Raw genomic sequence first — 21,639 nt, 5'->3', positions numbered from 1 at the left:
CTAGAGGACAACCAAACCATGTCACCAACAGCGAACAAAACCTCCTGTCGTTTCCTATCAAAGTAGTCTTTAGATTTTCTGTTGGCCTCCTGAAGATTACCACGCACATCCGTCCAAACTCTCTCCAAATCACCGGAAAAATTCTCCTCCTCAGGCACGGCAGATCCCAACTTGGAGAACGACCCAAACGACGGATGTCTCCCAGAACAACAAAAAAAAGGCGAACAACCAGCAGAAGAAGATGTATGATTGTTCAGAGCAAATTCAGCAAGTGGCAGAAACTCAGACCACCCCTCTTGATTGTCTGCCACAAAACAACGCAAGAACTGCTCAACATCCTGGTTTTTCCTTTCTGTCTGGCCATTAGATTCAGGATGATATCCGGACGAGAACGACAGATGAACTCCCAACCTGTCACAAAAGGCACGCCAAAAACGAGCCACGAACTGAGGACCCCTATCAGAAACAATGTCAGTAGGAACGCCATGAAGTCTGACAATTTCCTTGACAAAGGCCTTAGCGAGAGTTTTAGCGCAGGGCAGTTTGACGAAGGGAACCAAGTGACACATCTTGCTAAAACGGTCCACGACCACCCAGATGACAGTAAAACCCTCAGAGGGGGGAAGGTCAGTTATAAAGTCCATAGCCAAATGTGTCCAAGGAGCACTAGGAACCTCCAAAGGACAAAGCAACCCCGCAGCAGGAGTATGTGAGGACTTAGATCTAGCACATATAGTACATTGACGCACCCACTTAATGACTTCCTTCTGCCATCCAGGCCACCAAAAACTGCGACCCACCAGTCTCTTGGTCTCAGAGATTCCGGGATGACCTGCCAACCGAGATTCGTGACACTCAATAAACAAATCTCTCCTAAAGGTCCCAGGCACAAACAACCTCCCATGAGGAGTGTTAGATGGGGCATTCTCCTGTGCTTTAAGAATCTCGTCTTCCAAAACGGAGTCCAAAGCAGCTATCACAACACCTTCTTGTAAAATGTTCTCCTCTTTCTCAGCACCAACTATGGGAGAAAAACTGCGAGACAAGGCATCCGCCTTAACATTCTTAGTACCAGGGATGTAAGTAACGGAGAAATTAAACCGCGAGAAAAACAGTGCCCACCTAGCCTGACGGGCATTCAGGCGCTTGGCAGCATCAAGATATATCAGATTTTTATGATCCGTAAGAACCTGAACGGGAAATTCCGCACCTTCCAAGAAGTGGCGCCAGTGTTCAAATGCGAGTTTAATAGCCAATAATTCCCGATTACCAATATCGTAATTCAGTTCAGTCTCCGAAAAATTTTTTGAAAAAAAAAGGCACAGGGATGTAATCCATCCCCGTTATCCTGAGACAATACTGCGCCAACCCCCACCGAAGAAGCATCAACCTCAACCAAAAACGGCTTAGTCACATCAGGCTGCATAAGGATGGGAGCAGAGGTGAACCTCTCCTTGAGATACACAAAAGCTTCAATGGCCTCAGAAGACCACTGAACCGCATCAGCACCTTTCCTGGTGAGATCGGTTAGAGGTTTGACAATACTAGAAAATTTTTTTATGAATTTTCTGTAATAATTGGCGAAACCTAAAAACCTCTGTATCGATTTCAAACCAATAGGCCTAGGCCATTCCTGTACAGCTTGAACTTTAACCGGGTCCATCTCAAAACCTTCGCTGGAGATAATGTAACCCAAAAAACTAATTCTCTGTACAGCGAACTCACATTTCTCCAGCTTAGCAAAAAGCGAATTGTCCATTAACAATTGTAATACCTCACGTACGCTCCGCCAATGAGACTCCAGATCCGGCGAATAAATCAAAATGTCATCCAAATACACAACCACATTTTTGCCGATCAAAGGTCTAAGGATGTCATTAATAAGATTCTGAAAAAATGCAGGAGCATTAGTAAGACCAAAAGGCATAACCAGATTCTCAAAATGACCCACAGGAGTGTTAAAAGCAGTCTTCCATTCGTCACCCTCCTTCATGCGCAACAGATTGTATGCCCCCTTAAGGTCAATTTTAGAGAACCACTTGGCCCCCATTAACTGATTAAACAGATCAGGAATCAATGGCAGTGGGTAAGGATTGCGTACAGTAATTTTGTTAATCTCACGAAAATCCAGACAAGGACGTAAACCGCCGTCCTTTTTTTTTACAAAAAAAAATCCAACCGCCACAGGAGACTTAGAGGGCCTAATGTCACCGGCGGCCAAACTTGTCTGTATATATTCATCCAAAGCCTTCCTCTCAGGAATAGTAAGGTTAAATAAACGACTTTTAGGAAGAGTCGCTCCAGGGACAAATTCAATAGAACAATCATAGTCTCTATGGGGAGGCAAAACCTGCGATTCCTTCTCAGAAAAAACTCTCCAAAAATCCTGAATAGGAACAGGCAATTCTCCCCTATCCAAAGCTGCAATACGCCCGTTACAACACTTGTCATAACATTTATGGCTCCAGGATTTAATTTCATTGGTAGACCAATCCAGTACAGGATTGTGAAATTTTAACCAGGGCAATCCCAATATTACTGGAGAAGGCAAGTTATTCAAAACTACCAAATCCAATTTCTCATGGTGAACACCATTAATAGTGAGAGGAAATTCACAGACCTTGAGAGTAATATTCTTCAAAGGGGAACCATCCACAGAAACCACAGCAATGGGGGATGATAAAGGTTCGGGTTTTAAATTGAGTCTTTCCAAGAATCCCCCATCAATTACATTCAGAGTAGACCCACAATCAACAAACACCCGAAATTCCATTAATTTTTCCTGAGCAATCGTGGAAGCAGCTAAAAATACACCCTTGGAATTTAAACAGGCAATACGGGCATGACTGACCATTTTTTTTTCTTTCTTCATACGAAGCTCACAGCCTTTAATCAAATGACCAGATTTTCCGCAATAGAAACACAAGCCTTCAGAAAATCGACGGTCTTTTTTTTGAGAGCGAGGTGCCACCGATCCAATCTCCATCGGTTCACCACTGTTCGTACACACATTCTCATAACCAGAAACTGACATAGCAGAGGATTTGCTCTCATTAACCCTTGCACGCAGTCTCCTATCCACCCGTATAGCTAATTGCATAGCCTGTTGCAAATCTTCAGGTGTAGGATAAGCAATTAGCAGGTCTTTAACCCTTTCATTGAGCCCAGCAAGAAATAGACTTTTCAGAGCAGAATCGTTCCACCCTGTTTGAGTAGACCAACGACGGAAATGAGTACAATATTTTTCCACATTACCTAATCCCTGTTTCAAACATCTCAACTCAGTCTCAGCTGATGCGACACGGTCAGGATCATCATATAATAGCCCCAAAGCAGAAAAAAAACTATCCACTGATCTGAAGCATGTATCACTAGGTTGCAAAGAAAAGGCCCACTCCTGAGGCTCTTTGCGAAAAAGTGACATTATGAACCCTATGCGCTGGGATTCATCCCCAGAGGACTTGGGTCTCAAACGAAAATACAATAAGCAAGCATTTTTAAATGAAAAAAATTCTCGGTGTTCACCAAAAAATAAATCCGGCAAACATACCTTAGGCTCCAAGAAATGTGCTCCAGGACAGTTACTCACGTGCTGACGGAGCTCGGCCACCTCCAGAGAGAGTCCCTGCAGGCGATGAGCCAAATCCTGAACCGACACCATGATGGAACAGAAAAATCTTTCCTTAGAGAATTTGCAGGCTGGACTTACTGTTATGTTCTGCTACCAGAGCTAAGGAAAGAGAGGAAATCTGTCCCTACGATAGAACTCAGCTGAATCCCTACGATGTAACAGGGAACCTGATCCTGCGATCAGACCTGCTAAAGTCCTAAGCTAGTCTGTACGGAGACCTATAGATGTGGGGAAGGAATCCCTACAAGTACTAAGGACTGGGAGGAAAATGGGACACCTCCTAACAGAAATAGTAGCAGTCAGACAAACAAACAAAATATATAGAACACTGAGGTCCGTAGACCAAGCAAACTAACAGAGTTAGATACAGAGCACAGGCTAGCTAGAAAGTAGTTATACAATGAAGTCCAGCAAAGCCAGAAGGGCGGAGCAGGATTAAATAGGCCAACGAGGTCATGTGACCAGCAAAGGAAAAAACCTAAGAGCAAGGTTCTAACAACGTCACAGCGGATTTCCTAAGCCGTATTTCCATAAAAGAGGGAGAATGGTCCTTGAATCCTCAAATCTTCTCCAGAATTGTGGCAATGTGGGGTCTTCCGACAGTGGACTTATTTGCGACGAAATGCAACCGGAAGGTGACAACATTCTGTTCCCTAGACCCCAGAGAAGAACCCCTGACAGTGGACGCCTTTATGGTTCCCTGGAAATTCCCTCTGACATATGCATTTCCTCCCATGATCCTGCTTCCAGCAGTTATAAGGAAGATCAGGGCAGACGGGGCCAGAGTAATACTCATATGCCCCTTTTGGCCCAAAAGACCGTGGTTCCCTTGTCTCCGAAAAATATCCATATCAGATCCCTGGATCCTTCCGGAGATTCCAGACCTTCTCACACAGGGTCCGGTTTCCCATACTCCAGCCTCGAGTCTCCATTTGACGGCGTGGAATTTGAGAGGGTGCTGTTAACCAACAAGGGATTCCCCGCAAATGTAGTAAATACTCTCTTGTCTAGCAGAAAACCCGTTACCACCCGCATTTATGCTAGGACCTGGAGGAAGTTTTTATCATTTACTGAATTTAAATCAGAGGAGGGGCCCCCTATTGGGAATATACTAGAGTTTCTGCAGCGGGGCTTAGAATTGGGGCTTACCACTAGTACCTTAAAAGTACAGGTGTCGGCTTTGGGAGCTTTGTTTTCTTCCGATATTGCAGCTAATTATTGGATAGCACGATTTATAAAAGCTTCCTTTAGGTGTAGACCCATTATCAAAGCAAAATCCTCTCCCTGGGATTTGAATTTGGTCCTAGAGGCCTTAACTAATCCTCCCTTCGAGCCCCTAGATTTAGCCTCCCCAAAAATTATTCTCCTAAAAACAGCCCTGTTAGTGGCCCTGACTTCAGCCAGAAGAGTGAGTGACATACAGGCTCTTTCCATATGTCCGCCATTTACTCAGATTCTGGATGATAGGATTGTATTAAAACCTGACCCAGCCTTTCTTCCAAAAGTAGTCACTCGGTTCCATAGAACTCAGGAGGTAGTTCTCCCAACCTTTTGCTTTCCCCCCAAAAATCAAAAAGAGGAGAGGCTACACACTTTAGACGTGAGGAGGTGCGTACTCAAATACCTACAGATTTCACGCAGTTTTAGGAAGGATAATTCCCTATTTATATGCCATCAGGGGGCTAGAAAGGGTTGTAAGGCCTCAAAGTCTACGATTGCAAGATGGATTAGAGAGGCCATATCCCTCGCCTACTCCTCAGGGAATAAGGAGGTTCCGGAGGGGTTGAGAGCTCATTCCACCAGAGCGATAGCAACCTCCTGGGCGGAGTAAACGGGGCTTTCCATCGAAGAGATATGTAAGGCTGCCACTTGGTCTTCTCCTTCTACCTTTTATAGGCATTATAGATTGGACCTGGGTGACTCTGCTGATCTCACCTTTGGGAGAAGGGTGCTTCAAGCGGTGATCCCTCCCTAATTTCCTTTCGTCTCTGTAATTCTCTCGTGGTGCTGTCATGGGAGAACGAATAAAGCCTTAGTTACTTACCGGTAACGGGATTTTTCGGAGCCCATGACAGCACCCGTATATTCCCTCCCTTCACTGGTGTTTTGCACTCCCGTAGAGTTGGCTTTCCTTTGTTTTGTGCACCTTTGGGAGAAGTTGGTGAAAGTAATGTACTTATTGTAATGATGTGTTTATTGTAACTAACCTTGGCGGTCCTCTCATGCTCTGTTAACTAAACTGAGGCGAGAGAGAGGTGCCGCCCTTTTTAACCTGTAGGTTTCCTGTCCTTGATGGGCGGATCCTCTCTCTCGTGGTGCTGTCATGGGCTCCGAAAAATCCCGTTACCGGTAAGTAACTAAGGCTTTTCTCAGCTAAAAGTCTAGACTCTTAGATCAGGAATAGGCAAGACATTTATAGGATTTTTACAGGATGAAAATGGAGAAATGGTAAGAGAGGATGTTGAGAAGGCCGAACTTTTTAATTCCTATTTTGCATCTGTTTTCTCTCAGAAAGAAAATGTAACATCAACTGATCTTCACTGTCCTTTTAAAGGAATAGAAGAATCCAAGTTATCTGTAAACAGAAAGATTGTGAAGGAATATTTAGCTAACATAAATGAGTTCAAGTCTCCAGGTCCAGATGAATTACACCCCAGAGTACTGAAGGAGATCGTAGAAGAAATTTTAGAACCACTCTCCATAATCTTTGAAAATTCTTGGAGAACAGGAGAAGTCCCAGAAGACTGGAGGAGAGCAAATGTTGTTCCTATCTTCAAAAAGGGGAAGAAGGTGGACCCAGGGAACTATAGGCCGGTGAGTCTGACTTCTATACCAGGAAAGATCTTTGAACAAATTATTAAACAACATGTATGTAAGTACATGGATAAGAATGAAGTGATTAACCAGAGTCAGCATGGGTTTGTAACTAACAAGTCATGTCAGACTAACTTAATTTCCTTCTATGACAGAATCACTGACTGGGTGGATCAGGGAAATGCTGTAGATATAGTATATCTTGACTTCAGCAAAGCATTTGACAAAGTATCTCACACCATCCTTATTGAAAAAATGACCAAGTATGCAATGGACCAGGCAACTGTTAGGTGGATTCATAACTGGCTTAGTGATCGGACTCAAAGGGTGGTTGTAAATGGCTTCACATCCAGCTGGATGAATGTCTCAAGTGGGGTACCACAGGGCTCTGTCCTGGGACCTGTATTGTTCAACATCTTTATCAATGATTTAGATGAAGGAATTGAGGGTAAACTGATTAAATTTGCTGATGACACAAAGCTAGGAGGGATAGTGTCACGGGTGTGTTGCCACGAAGATCGTCACGAGTACACAGCCTGACTTCTCGCAGCTGACTTGTTGGTGCTTTGTGTCTCTCGGCAGTGAGGGAGTTAATTCTCTCTCTCTCTGGGCTAGATGAGGTCCAGCCTCGCCCAGCTGCAATCAATACTTCTGTAGTGAGACTCCTTCATATACCTGCTGGTCTGTTTGGGAAGTGTCGGTGAAAGCATTTCATTCAGACTGACAGAGCTGATCGTGGTGTTTGGAGTTGCTGAGATAAGTGTATTTGGAAGTGTTTTTTCCCTTTCCTCGCTTTATCATTTATCTCCTTTCCCGTTGGTTTTCCCTCTGTTGTAGTTGAGAAGTTGTTTGTATGCAAGGTGGTTTTGGTTTTTCCCTTGTACTGTCTCGTTCGTCTAAGTATTGTGTTTGGGCATATTATGTCTTGTTCCCTTTGGTTGTGATCGGGGTCCTTCTCAGGACTAGATTACTGTGGTGCAGGGATCTTCAGGAGGTAGGGGTTACGCTGGCGGCCTGGACCTCTGTACCTTTAACAGTACCTCCAGGTTGAGGGATTAGTCAGGGCCCCAGCTTAGGGTCAGCTTAGGCCCCCTACTTCCAGTATACGGAGACAGCGTGACATTTTCACCGACCCAACTTAGTTTTTCTCCAGCTACCATGGATCCAGTAGCCGGTCTAGCTCGGCAATTGCAGAGTTTGTCTATGGAGCTGGCGGACGTTAGGTCCAAGGTTTGGCATCCTCAGGAGCAAGCCGGACCAGAACCTAAAGTAGCTCTCCCTGATAGGTTCACTGGGGGGCGGGACAAGTTTTTTGTTTTCCGGGAGGCATGCAAATTGTACTTTCGGCTGCGGCCTCGGTCATCGGGGAGTGAAGAACAAAGGGTGGGAATTGTCATCTCGCTCCTACAAGGGGACCCACAATCCTGGGCGTTCTCTCTTCCCCCGGGTTCCCCGGCTCTCCAGTCAGTGGATAGGTTTTTCGCTGCTCTGGGACTCGTATATGATGACCCAGATCGGATCTCCCTTGCTGAGTCTAAGTTACGTAGGATCCAGCAGGGAGATCGTCCGGCGGAGGAATTCTGTTCGGAGTTCCGTAGGTGGGCCACGGACACCCAGTGGAATGACCCGGCTCTTAGGAGCCAGTTTTGTCATGGTTTATCCGACAAATTACAGGATGTGTTGGCACAGTATGACTCTCCCGTGTCACTGGAAGCCGCTATGGCCCTTGCTATTCGCGTGGACAGACGGCTTCGGGAGAGGTGCGGGATAATTCTACCCCCTGTGATGACTCCACCTCCTACAAGGTCCCCTCATATGGTGGTTCCCCTGGTCAGTCCAGAGGAGCCTATGCAATTAGGAGGGACATCATTTCGGGGGAGGGGACCGGTGGTGCGCCATAAGGCAGGAAGGTGTTTCTTCTGCGGGAGAAAGGGACATTTTATTGGGGGGTGTCCATCCCGTCCCTTGCAGAGTGAAGAGTCGTCGGAAAACTGTTAATCCCAGGTTGTGTGGTGGACGGCAATCTGGGAGTAGGTATTTCGTCCCTAGGTTCGTCTCAGTTTCTCGTACCGGCGGAGGTGGTGGTGGGTACGAGAACTGAGAGGATATCTGTTCTTCTGGATAGTGGGGCCGGGGCTAATCTGGTTGATGCTCGGTTTGCCCGGGTCCAAGGTATGCGGTTGAGTGAGTTGGCTAAACCCATCCCCATATTCTCGATCGATGCCAGGCCTCTCGGGCAGGGAAGTTTTTTGCAAGTTGTGCATGACGTAAAACTTCAAGTGGGGGCAATACATAAAGAACTGTTGTCTTGCTACGTGTTGGAGGGTCTTCCCACTCCTATTGTGTTGGGCCTTCCTTGGTTAGCTAAGCATAACCCGGTTATTAATTGGCAAACCAGGGAGATAAGCCAATGGAGTAAATTCTGTAATAAAAACTGCATGAACACGGTCATTGGTGCGGTTACTCCTTGGGTCTTACCTCCATTTCTGGCGGACTTTGAGGATGTATTCTCGGAGAAAGGGTGTCAGGAACTACCTCCTCATCGCGTGTATGACTGTTCTGTAAAATTGCTCCCTGAGGCCAAGTTACCTAAAGCTAGGTTGTATAACCTTTCTGGTCCTGAGAGGCAGGCCATGAAGGATTATATCTCAGAAAGTCTGGCTAAGGGGCATATTAGACCTTCATCTTCACCGGTGGCTGCGGGGTTCTTCTTTGTTAAGAAGAAAGATGGAGGCCTACGCCCTTGCCTGGATTTCCGTGAACTTAATCGGATTACGGTCCGAGATCCGTATCCGCTCCCACTTATTCCCGATCTCTTTAATCAGATCGTGGGCGCCAAATGGTTCTCTAAGTTGGATCTCAGGGGGGCGTACAATCTGATTAGGATGAAAGAGGGGGATGAGTGGAAGACGGCGTTTAACACTCCGGAGGGGCATTATGAGAACCTTGTCATGCCATTCGGTCTGACTAATGCCCCGGCGGTGTTTCAACACTTTGTTAATGACATCTTTCGCCGCCTGGTGGGACAGTTTGTTGTCATATATCTGGATGATATCTTAATTTACTCGCCGGATCTGGTGTCTCATCAGGAGCACGTTAGGCAGGTGTTACAGATCTTGCGGGATAATAAACTGTATGCCAAGTGGGAAAAGTGTGTGTTCGCCGTACAGGAACTCCAGTTTTTAGGCTTCCTGGTTTCAGCGTCCGGTTTTCGTATGGACCCTGGGAAAGTGCGGGCAGTTCTTGAGTGGGATCGGCCAGAGAATCTTAAGGCACTACAACGTTTCCTGGGGTTTGCTAATTATTACCGGAAGTTCATTCGTAATTTCTCGTCCATGGTTAAGCCTCTCACAGACATGACTAAAAAGGGGACGGATTTTTCTAGGTGGTCTGACAAGGCTTGTCAAGCATTCTCCTCTTTGAAAAAATGTTTTGCCTCGGCGCCCATACTCATTCAACCTGATGCGTCTCAGCCATTCATTGTAGAGGTAGACGCTTCCGAGGTAGGGGTGGGAGCAGTATTGTCACAGGGTTCGTCCCCTGGTAAGTGGCATCCGTGCGCCTTTTTCTCTAAAAAATTGTCGTCCGCTGAGAGGAATTACGATGTCGGCAATAGGGAACTCTTGGCCATTAAGTTAGCTTTTGAGGAGTGGCGCCATTTTTTGGAGGGGGCAGTTCATCCGGTCACCGTCATCACCGATCACAAGAACCTGCTATATCTGGAGTCCGCGAAACGTCTGAATCCCAGACAAGCTAGGTGGTCATTGTTTTTTACCAGGTTTAATTTTGTCGTTACATATCGTCCTGGGTCAAAAAATGTAAAGGCGGATGCCTTATCTCGTAGTTTCCCGGGGGCCGGGAATACGGACGACCCGATTCCTATCCTTCAGGAGGGGGTGGTGGTTTCGGCAGTATGCTCTGAGCTGGAGGAGGAGGTATTGGAGGCTCAGGGGGACGCCCCTGTTGGACCTCCAGGGAGACTGTTTGTTCCAGATCAGTTGCGACAAAAGGTGATCGAGGCACACCATAACTCTGTTTTTGCAGGACACCCGGGGAGTAAAGCAACTGTGGATCTCCTCTCGCGTCGGTTTTGGTGGCCTAACTTACATAAGGAGGTGGTAACTTTTGTCGCGTCCTGTGGGGTTTGTGCGCGCTCTAAGACCTCACATACCCGTCCGTCTGGGGCCCTCTTACCTTTGAAGATCCCGGAGCGTCCTTGGACTCATCTGTCTATGGACTTTATTACGGACCTCCCTCCGTCTTCGGGTAAAACGGTCATACTCGTTGTAGTGGACAGGTTCAGCAAGATGGCACATTTTATCGCTCTTCCGGCTCTCCCTAATGCTAAAACTCTTGCACAGGTGTTCATTGGGGAGATTGTGAGGCTTCACGGGGTACCCTCCGAGGTGGTGTGTGATCGGGGGTCTCAGTTTGTGTCCAAGTTCTGGAAGGCGTTTTGTGCACGGCGGGGGATGCAGTTGTCATTCTCTTCGGCTTTTCATCCTCAGACCAATGGTCAGACGGAACGTATGAACCAGAGCTTGGAGACATATCTCCGGTGTTTTGTGTCAGAGAACCAGGAGGACTGGGCTTCTTTCTTACCTCTGGCAGAGTTTGCTCTTAATAATAGGCGGAGCGAGTCCACTGGTAAGTCCCCGTTTTTTGGGGCATATGGTTTTCACCCCCAGTTTTGTACTTTCAGTAGGGGGGGCTCTTCGGGGGTTCCTGAGGAGGAACGATTTTCCTCATCACTCGCTTCAGTATGGAGAGGGGTGCTGAAGAATCTGAATACTATGGGGAACCGATACAAACGTATGGCTGATAGGAGGAGAGTGTCTGGTCCGGACCTAAGTGTGAACGATCGGGTATGGTTGTCTACCAGGAATATTAAACTTAAGGTTCCCTCCTGGAAATTGGGTCCCAGGTTCATTGGGCCGTACAGAATCAGTTCTATTATTAATCCGGTGGCATTCCGTCTTGATCTCCCCCCTACGTTTAAAATTCACAACGTGTTTCACAGATCATTGCTTAAGAGGTATGTGGCGCCGGTGGTACCGTCACCTTTACCTCCCCCTCCAGTGGTTGTCAATGGTAACTTGGAGTTCCAGGTATCGAGGGTCATTGATTCACGCTTTAATCGCCGGTCCCTTCAGTACCTGGTTCATTGGAAGGGGTATGGTCCTGAGGAGAGGATGTGGGTTCCTGCGTCGGATATTAACGCAGACCGATTAGTTCGGGCCTTCCACACGACTCACCCGGATAAACCTGGCCCTGAGGGTCCGGAGGCCCCTCGTAGAAGGGGGGGTACTGTCACGGGTGTGTTGCCACGAAGATCGTCACGAGTACACAGCCTGACTTCTCGCAGCTGACTTGTTGGTGCTTTGTGTCTCTCGGCAGTGAGGGAGTTAATTCTCTCTCTCTCTGGGCTAGATGAGGTCCAGCCTCGCCCAGCTGCAATCAATACTTCTGTAGTGAGACTCCTTCATATACCTGCTGGTCTGTTTGGGAAGTGTCGGTGAAAGCATTTCATTCAGACTGACAGAGCTGATCGTGGTGTTTGGAGTTGCTGAGATAAGTGTATTTGGAAGTGTTTTTTCCCTTTCCTCGCTTTATCATTTATCTCCTTTCCCGTTGGTTTTCCCTCTGTTGTAGTTGAGAAGTTGTTTGTATGCAAGGTGGTTTTGGTTTTTCCCTTGTACTGTCTCGTTCGTCTAAGTATTGTGTTTGGGCATATTATGTCTTGTTCCCTTTGGTTGTGATCGGGGTCCTTCTCAGGACTAGATTACTGTGGTGCAGGGATCTTCAGGAGGTAGGGGTTACGCTGGCGGCCTGGACCTCTGTACCTTTAACAGTACCTCCAGGTTGAGGGATTAGTCAGGGCCCCAGCTTAGGGTCAGCTTAGGCCCCCTACTTCCAGTATACGGAGACAGCGTGACAGATAGCTAATACTAGAGAAGAGAGAGAGAGGATTCAAAAAGACCTAAATAAACTGGAGCAGTGGGCAGCAACCAGAATGTTTTTTAACAGGGAAAAATGCAAAGTACTACATCTGGGCAATAAAAATGAAAAAAGCATATACAGAATGGGAGGAATAGAGCTAAGCAACAGTACATGTGAAAAAGACTTAGGTATACTAATAGATCATAGACTGAACATGAGTCAACAGTGTGATGCAGCAGCAAAAAAGGCAAATACAATTCTGGGATGTATTAACAGAAGCATACAGTTTAGATCACGTGAAGTCATTATCGGTCTTTACTCCTCTTTGGTCAGACCTCATCTGGAATACTGTGTACAGTTTTGGGCACCACATTTTAAAAAAGATATAGACAAACTGGAGCAAGTTCAGAGAAGAGCGACCAGAATGGTGACTGGTCTGCAAACCATGTCCTATGAGGAAAGGTTGCAGGATTTGGGAATGTTTAGCTTGCAAAAAAGAAGACTGGGAGAAGACTGAATAGCTGTCTACAAATATGTCAAGGGCTGTCACATTTTAGAAGGATCATCTTTATTCTCATTTGCACAAGGAAAGACTAGAAGCAATGGGATGAAACTAAATGGGAGGAGACACAGATTAGATATTAGAAAAAACTTTTTGACAGTTAGGGTGATTAATGAGTGGAACAGGCTGCCACGAGAGGTGGTGAGTTCCCCTTCAATGGACGTCTTCAAACAGAGGCTGGACAGACATCTGTCTGAGATGATTTAGTGAATCCTGCTTTGAGCAGGGGGTTGGACCAGATGACCCAGGAGGTCCCTTCCAACTCTACCATTCTATGATTCTAGGACATTTCATAACTTTCCCAAATTCTTATGAAAAAATATTCCTCACAAACTGCATTGAACTACTGTACCCAATTTATTATATATTTTAGGCGTCGGAGTGGGTCCATTTTATACCGAATCCACCAAAATGGGCACCGACTCCGACTCCACAGCCCTGGTTTGGACCCTAGGGACACTCATCTACCATAAACTATTAAAGTGGGATAGCCACCACTGCATCCTACTAAAAAAAAAAAAAATATCCAAGGGCCAATGTTTTACAGTTGAGAAGAAACTGCTCTAATGTCACAGATATTAATATACAGGCAATAGACATGAACACCAGATTCAGGGAAAAAGGTATCCAAAGTACATTTTGGATTCCGCACGATTGTTTGCTGAAAAACAGGAGAGAGAGACACTTCTACATACCTAACCAAGACTCCAAGAAAAATATGGGATAACACAAGTAATAGGAACTTGTGACCATATCTTTAATATCCTCAGAAAACACTAGGATGTACTTGTGGCTGACCTGGACCTGAGGGTGCTTTGTGATCTGCTCCCACAATAACTTTCAGAAAGGGTTAGTCAATTAGGGACCGTTTAGTGCATAGTTTCTAAAAAAAACTGCACCCAAGGGGACATGGCTGGATAGAAGAATCTGGTTTCTTTAGATGTGTAGAAAGTTGTACATGTAATTGGATGAGACCATGTAAATCTTTCTCGAGTTCCTCTACAGGTGAAACCTCTTTCCAGAGGGATTATTCCAACTGTAAAACCTTGTATACTTGTATATGTGGCCACATGCACCTACCTCCTAGGTTATGTAAGCACGACCAAGAGGCAGTCTAAGAGGAGTGTCTGGGGGGGGGGGGAGCATTTGGGCGAAATACGCCATGGTTGGGTGTCACGGGTGTGTCAGAGGTGACAGACAGTCGCCCTGCAGGGGTTTGCAGGAGATCTCCACGTTTGGCAATGCAGACAGCTGCCTAGATGAGAGGCTGTGTTTAGGACCCAGATTCTACCTCCATTTAGTCTGGGTGTATATATACCTGGTGTGTCTATGTTGGCGTCGCCGGGTATACTCATTTCTACTTGGAACTTGGCTGAAGCAGTATCACGTCCTCTTTGGAGTCTTGAGGCCGTGTGCCCTGTTGGAGTTTCTTCTAAAGCAAAGTTTTAATTCCCCTGTGTTGTCTTTCCCTTTTGTCTTTAGAGTGCTAGCGGAGGTTGACTAGTGCTCATCTCCTTCCACCCCCAGCTATAGCCTTACGACAGGGATAGTTGGGCAAGGCATGTGATGGGCGACAGCTGCGGAGGCTGTATAGAGACGTTAGGGGGAGACAGGGTGATGCTAGTCCAGATTAGGAGGTCACCTCTTCCCCCTTTTCCATAGTGTCTGGGCTCCCTTTCCCTTTCTCCTCTGTGTTGCACTCACACCTGGCGTGACATTGGGACACCCCATTAGTGAGACACATGAACAGTGCACATTGAGGTGAAACAAGCGACATCTCCTTTTGCATCATTGAGGTGGTTAAACCCAATGTGAGAGGTGGTGATCTTAATAGATGTATCCTCAAAAAAGAAAGTGAATGTATTTCCAGACTGGATTCACTAGGCCCTAAGGGACTGAATGAGCAAATTTCCTATGCCTGTTTTGTATGAATACAGCCCCATTCTGGATTACATTTTAGGATTTTATACTCTACCCATTGCTACTCAGTTCCCTGTGAACGAGGTTCACATATTGTTTTACTTCATCAAGAGATCTGAGCTTCTATATCAGAATTATTTCTTATCAGTTATATCCCAATTATACTATTTAGTAACTAACAAGTGTGGTGTTCCTTGTGTATCTCTAATTATGCAATAGGGGTCAAATATGACCATTTAGGAGTATACTGTGGGCCACCATACCATATATTTTGTAGTGATAAAGTAGATCCACATGCCGATTGCATGATGGAAGGATGTGCAATACTTGTTTTTAGTCTCCCATGATACTGATCTCAGAGGATTTTTCTGTTGGTGGAATGCAATCCAATACCATATGCACTCCGGTGTGGAACGCAGACATATGGGCATGCACATTTGTGGACAATGATCCTAGATGGAATGATGACTACGGGCATGCGCAGTCACAGGTACGAGTTTCACGGCGGCAATCAGTTTATCTGGTGTTTCAGCATAAAGCACGTCACTTCCGGACATGCACACTAGGTGATGGACATTATCGAACCTCTAGCTCATGAGAAGTAGCGTAGGTGCAGTATATTATTGTAGACAGACTCTATTCTGTATATCCTGTGACAATTCACCTCTAGGAATGGGAATGAGCCTCATAGTCTGGGAGGGGTTTTGGATGAAGTGGGATATTTAAACATGGACACCTGGCTATTAGGCACGCTATGTTGAACATCATGAATAATCATCCCTGTATCAAGCCTCCTAATGAACCTGTTGGGAAAATGCATTGAGGCGAATTATTGAAACATTCTCTGAGTACCATACCCTTTCCTTTATACATATTGTAGGGGATTTACTCACTGGGGCACAATAGGAGGAAAACAGGAGGCATGTTCTTAAATTTCATGTGGGTTTATTACTTCATAAACCCAGAAGCCAAACAGAAAAGCAAATAGCCTTTAGATCAGGCAAACAAAGTAAATGTCCTTAGCAGGTCTCTACTCAGCCAGGCCTGTGTGGCACACAAGCTGGGGTAGCGTCCAGTGTCCTGGCTTGGTCTGAAGACAAACATACACAGTAGGCCTTCTACCTCCAAACACACAGACTATGTGCCAAACAACAGCCTTCATTTTATAGGCTGTTAACCACACCCAGAGATGAGGTATGTGGGTAGCTGGACCCGCCCATTCTCTCCTAGCTACCCGTAACCCGGCTCCCAGGTGCACCAAACGATCTTCTTAGTGCTTATGTGCTCTAGAGAAACACTCCGGGTTACATCACACAGACCAGCCATCTCTGTGACACATACCTCCCATGGACTACGCGACCATTAGCCACCTTACATACCCCCCCGCCTAAACCTGTGGGGTTGACACCTTTTACTACCAGACAGGGGATTCTCGAGAGAGCATCGGCATTACCATGTAGCTTCCCTGCTCTATGTTCTACAGGGAAGTAGGAGTCCTGTAGGGCTAAAAACCCGAGGGTGACTCTGGCATTTTTTCACTTTTTTCCCTCATCCATCTGAGTGGAGCATAGTCGGATAATAATCTAAATTTTCGACCTAACAGTACGGTAAGGTGTCCACCGCACACTTTATAGCCGAGCGTTCCTTCTCTATGACCGAATAATTTTTCTCGCAGGAGAACAGCTTTCTACTCAGGTAGAGGACAGGGTGCTCCTCCCCGTGTATCTCCTGGGAAAGGACTGCTGCTAACACGACATCTGAGGCATCTGTCTGGAGTATAAACTCTTTCTTGAAGTCCGGGGCAACCAGGACCGGTTGCCTACACAGAGCCAGTTTCATCTTTTGAAAGGACGTCTCCGCCTCTGCTGTCCACTTGGCCTTGGCTGATTTTGTCCCTTTAAGGAGGTCAGTCAGGGGTGCGGCCATCATGGCGAAGTTTGGGATGAATTTTCCTGTAGTATCCCACGATTCCCAGGAAGGCTCGGACTTGCTTTTTCGACACCGGTCTCAGCCAATTTTGGATTGCTTCTACTTTAATATTTTGGGGTTTTATCTTGACTCTACCCATTACATATCCGAAGTACTTGGCTTCTTATTTCCCCATGCCACATTTCTTCGAGTTTATTGAAAACCCCACCTTCCTCAGAGCATCAAACACAGCCTGAATCTTTTCCAGATGACTCTCCCAGTCTGGACTGAAGATAATAATATTGTTCAGGTATGTTGCAGCATATTGCTTATGGGATGCAAGGATGCAATCCATAGCTCTCTGAAATTTTGCAGGGGCCCCCTGCAGTCCAAACGGCATACGGGCATACTGGAAGCATCCGTCCAGCGTAGAAAACGCAGTCTTCTCTTTGGCTACCTGTGCCATGGGGGTCTGCCAATATCCCTCCGTCAGATCCAAGGTGGTTATGTCCCTTGCTGGCCCAAGCCTCTTGATCAGCTCGACGACGCGTGGCATGTGATATGCATCAAATTTCAAACCTCATTCAACTTCCGATAGTCGTTGCAGAATCTCCACTCACCATTGGGATTTGGGACCAAGACAATCAGGCTCGACCAACTGCTCTTGGATTCTTCAATGACACTGAGCTTCAGCATACAAGCTACCTCTTTGGATATCAACTCTTGTCGGGCCTCAGGTATCTGATAGGGCTTCAAGTTCACCCGCACATGTGGCTTCGTCAGAACCTTGTGTTCTATGACCCTTGTGCAGCCCGACAATTCCGAGAACAGATCCCTATTCTTCTGCATCAACTCCCAGCACTGCTGTTTCTTGGCCTTCGTTAGCGTTTCCGCTATTGCGACTCCTCCAACGTCACCTTCTAGCTTGCCCAGCAAGCATGGAGCTTCCACAGCCTCTCTGTCTTGCCACGGCTTGATGAGGTTGATGTGGTATATCTGGTACAGCTTACGTCGTCCCGGTTGATGAACCTTGTAGTTCGCTTCACCCACTTTTTCCACCCTTGCCACATGGCCAAGAACTTACTTTCCACCGTAGTAATTAGCATGAGGACTCCGGTCTACCGGATTGAAGTGCCTCACTCTGGCTGACTGGTTGTAGACTCTGGCATGAGCTTCTTGTGCCTGGAGGAGATGTTCTTTTACAATGGGCATCACCTTCACAATCCTCTCCTGCATCAGAGCAACCATGCTCAATGACTCTCCTATGGGGCGTGAATTCGGCTTCCCAGATTTCCTTTGTGACATCCAGAAGACCCTGCGAATGTCGGCCATACAGAAGTTCGAATGGCGAGAACCCTCTAGAGGCCTGTGAAACCTTTCGGTTGGAGAACAACAGATACGGTAGGAGACAGTCCCAGTCTCTACTGTCCCTTTCTATGTCCTTCCTCAGTATACTCTTCAGAGTCTTGTTAAACCTTTCGACTAGGCTATCCGTCTGAGGATGGTATACTGAAGTCCTCAGTTGGGAGATTTGGAGGGCTTTGCATAACTCCCTCATCACCTTACTCATAGAGGGAATTCCCTGGTCAGTGAGTATCTCCCTTTGGTAAGCCTGTTGGGGGGAAAAAACGTGGACCAACTCACGGGATTTATTCTTTGCGGAGGAGTTTCTCAGTGGAATCACTTCAGGATAGCGTGTGGCATAGTCCAGGATAACCAATATAAATTGATGCCCACAAGCAGATTCAACCAGGGGACTGACCAAGTCCATAGCAATTCTCTCGAACGGCACTTCAATAATGGGCAATGGCACGAGGGGACTTCAAAAGTGAGAGGTGGGGTCGGTTAACTGGCACGTAGTGCAAGACCTGCAATACTTAAATATTTCCCGGTGACATCTGGGCCAATAGAACCTTTGTAAAAGATAATGCCTTACCAACACCAGATGTAGCAAGCCTCCATGATAAAGGCGGGGCCAGCACATGTGCAAAATACTGATGCAGACAGCCACTCACTAACCTACCAATTCATGGAGGGGGGTGGCTGTCTAGTATTATACATGCACACCGATGGAGTCTGCATAGGGCGCCAGTCACACAGATAAGTGTGGTGCACAGTTTCTGGCTTGCAGCTTGTTGATGACACCCATACTATTAGATCAGGCGGGCTGCCCAGCACTATATACGTGCACCCCCACAAGACATACGCCCCAATTCCCCCAGCCAACACTAAAGAGGCCTGGCCTCATCCTGCAAAAAAATGTGCAAAAAAGATGAAAAATAGTGTAGAAGATAAATACACCACATGAGGTGTTGGTCGATATTTTGGCCAAAATACAGAAGCTCGCAACCCAAACGTCAAGGGTCCTCATACTTGCGAGTCCTAACACTAAACATTAAAAATGGTGAACATTGGACATAATTTCAAAAAACATCACAGTAAGGCTGTATGCCCACTATGCGTTTTTTAAGCGTTTCCGCAGCGGCAATTCCGCTGCAGAAACGCTTAAACGCTTGGTGGAAGGTCTGTCATGTTCCCCAATGATAATCCCATGGGCTGTGCACATGCTGCGGAAATTTCCGCTGCGGATTATCATTGCGGAAAAATCCGCAGCACTACCAATTATTTTGCGGAAGCGCGGCATGTTCGCCGCCATTGACTTACATTGGAACGCATGGAATCCGCATCATTGCATCTGCAGATGCGGAATCCATGCGTTTCAATGTGCGGATGGTACCCGGGTTTGGAGAAGAGGAGACTCTCCTCCGGACCCGGGTACCATAGAACCTGTAAAAAAAAGAATAAAATAAAAAATATACATTATACTTACCTTCTGATGGCCCCCGGTGTCCTTAGCGATGCGTCTTGGCTTGCTGGCAGCTCACGATGGTCTGAAAAGGACCTGCCATGACGTCAATTAGTCATGTGAGGGGTCACGCGACCGCTGACGATGGCAGGTCCTTTAGTCTACCGCGAGCTGCCGGCAAGCCAGGACGCATCGGATAAAGACACCGGGGGCCATCAGAAGGTAAGTATATATTTATTTTTTACCATTCTTTCGGTCACACTATATAAATCCATGCCGGTTGCATGGATTTATATAGTGTGACCAAGTTGTCAAGCACTTTCCAAGTGATGTTAAAATCGCTTGGAAAGCGCTTGACAACCCGCATGCGGAAATGCTTGTGAAGAACGCTTCACTTCCGTACAATCCGCATGCGTTTTTTCTGCCAAGGAGATGCAGAAACGCTCAGGAAAAAATCCAGAGCATTTCTGCATCGTGGGCACATAGCCTAAAAGATAATGCCTTACCAACACCAGGCCAGATTACCAATGCACTGCAGGATGCAGCAAGCCTCAATGATAAAGGCGGGGCCAGCACATGTGCCAAATACTGATGCAGACAGCCACTCACTAACCTACCATTTCATGGAGGGAGTGGCTGTGTAGTATTATACATGCACACCGATGGAGTCTGCATAGGGCGCCAGTCACACAGATATGTGTGATGCACATTGTCTGGCTTGCAGCCTATTGATGACGCCCATACTATTAGGCTGTGTGCCCACGATGCGTTTTTAATGCTTTTCCGCAGCGTTTTTGCATGTAGAAGGGCAGCAATGTTCCCCAATGATAATCCGCAAATTTAATTTCCGGTGCGGATTATCATTGCGGAAAAAACGCAGCACTACCAATTATTTTGCGGAAGCGCTGCGTTTTCGCTGCAATTGACTTGCATTAGTACGCGCCAATTCCGAAAGACTCCATCTATACTTGCGTAATTGGCACGTTCTAATGTGCGGATGGTACCCAGTTGTGGAGGACAGGAGACTCTCCTCCACACCCAGGTACCATTAAAAAAGCTGTAAAAAAAGAAGAATAAAATAAAAAATAAATATATACTTACCTTCTGGCGGCCCGCAGTGCACTCCTCCTTGCTTCCCGGCACTTAGCGATGGAATGAAGGACCTGCTCTGATGTCAGAGTCATGTGACGGGTCACACGACGCTGACGTTGGCAGGTCCTTCAGTCTACCACTGCCGGCGGCCGGGACCGAGCGAAGCAAGACAGCGCAGGCCATCGGAGGGTAAGTATAGATTTATTTTTTTACATTCTCTCAGGTCACACTATATAAATCCATGCTGGTTGCATGGATTTATATAGTGTGACCAAGTTGACAAGCACTTTCCAAGTGATGCTAAAATTGCTTGGAAAGCGCTTGTCAACCCGCATGCGGAAACGCAAGTGAAGAACGCTTCACTTCCGCATGTCCCTGGCAGGAAAAAGACATGTACAATCCGCATGCATTTTTTTCTGCAAGGGAGATGCAGAAACGCTCAGGAAAAAATCCTGAGCATTTCTGCATCGTGGGCACATAGCCTTAGATCAGACGGGCTGCCAAGCACTATATACATGCAAGCACACAAGACATATGCCCCAATTCACCCAGCCAACACTAAAGAGGCCTGGTGGGGTATTTATCATGTGGTGTATTTATCTTATACACTATTTTTAATCTTTTTTGCACTGTGCACCCGCCCTATGCAGACTCCATCGGTGTGCATGTATAATACTACACAGTCACCCCCTCCATGAATTTGGTAGGTTAGTGAGTGGCTGTCTGCTTCAGTATTTTGCACATGTGCTGGCCCTGCCTTTATGATGCAGGCTTGCTGCATCCTGCAGTGCATTGGCAATCTGACCTGGTGTGGGTAAGGTATTATCTTTTACTGTGATGTTTTTTGAAATTATGTCCAGTGTTCACCAATAGAACCTTTGCACGATCCGTTCCTGCGTTTTAACCACTCCCAGATGTCCCCCCAAGACATGTGAATGGGCCATGTCCAACACCTTCCGTCTAAAG

General features: G+C 46.5%; 1 protein-coding gene across 2 annotated transcripts in view; it reads left to right on the top strand.

The window, feature by feature from the left end:
* Positions 1–21,639, top strand: part of LOC141224331 (uncharacterized) — a 149,539-nt gene that overhangs the window by 67,688 nt on the left and 60,212 nt on the right. The window contains exon 3 of one of the 2 annotated variants that reach the window (XM_073666912.1): positions 6,143–6,445. The exons of the other annotated variant lie outside the window; for it this stretch is intronic. The gene's annotated coding sequence lies outside the window, so the exon portion shown is untranslated. The remainder of the gene's footprint in view (positions 1–6,142; positions 6,446–21,639) is intronic. 2 annotated transcript variants of the gene reach the window in all.

The sequence above is a fragment of the Phyllobates terribilis genome, unplaced genomic scaffold (assembly GCF_046119375.1).
Source record: "Phyllobates terribilis strain yellow unplaced genomic scaffold, ASM4611937v1 Scaffold_391__1_contigs__length_1789467, whole genome shotgun sequence".
Taxonomy (NCBI): domain Eukaryota; kingdom Metazoa; phylum Chordata; class Amphibia; order Anura; family Dendrobatidae; genus Phyllobates; species Phyllobates terribilis.
The sequence above is the reverse complement of the archived record's forward strand: the minus strand, read 5'-3'. Positions and strand labels throughout refer to the sequence as shown.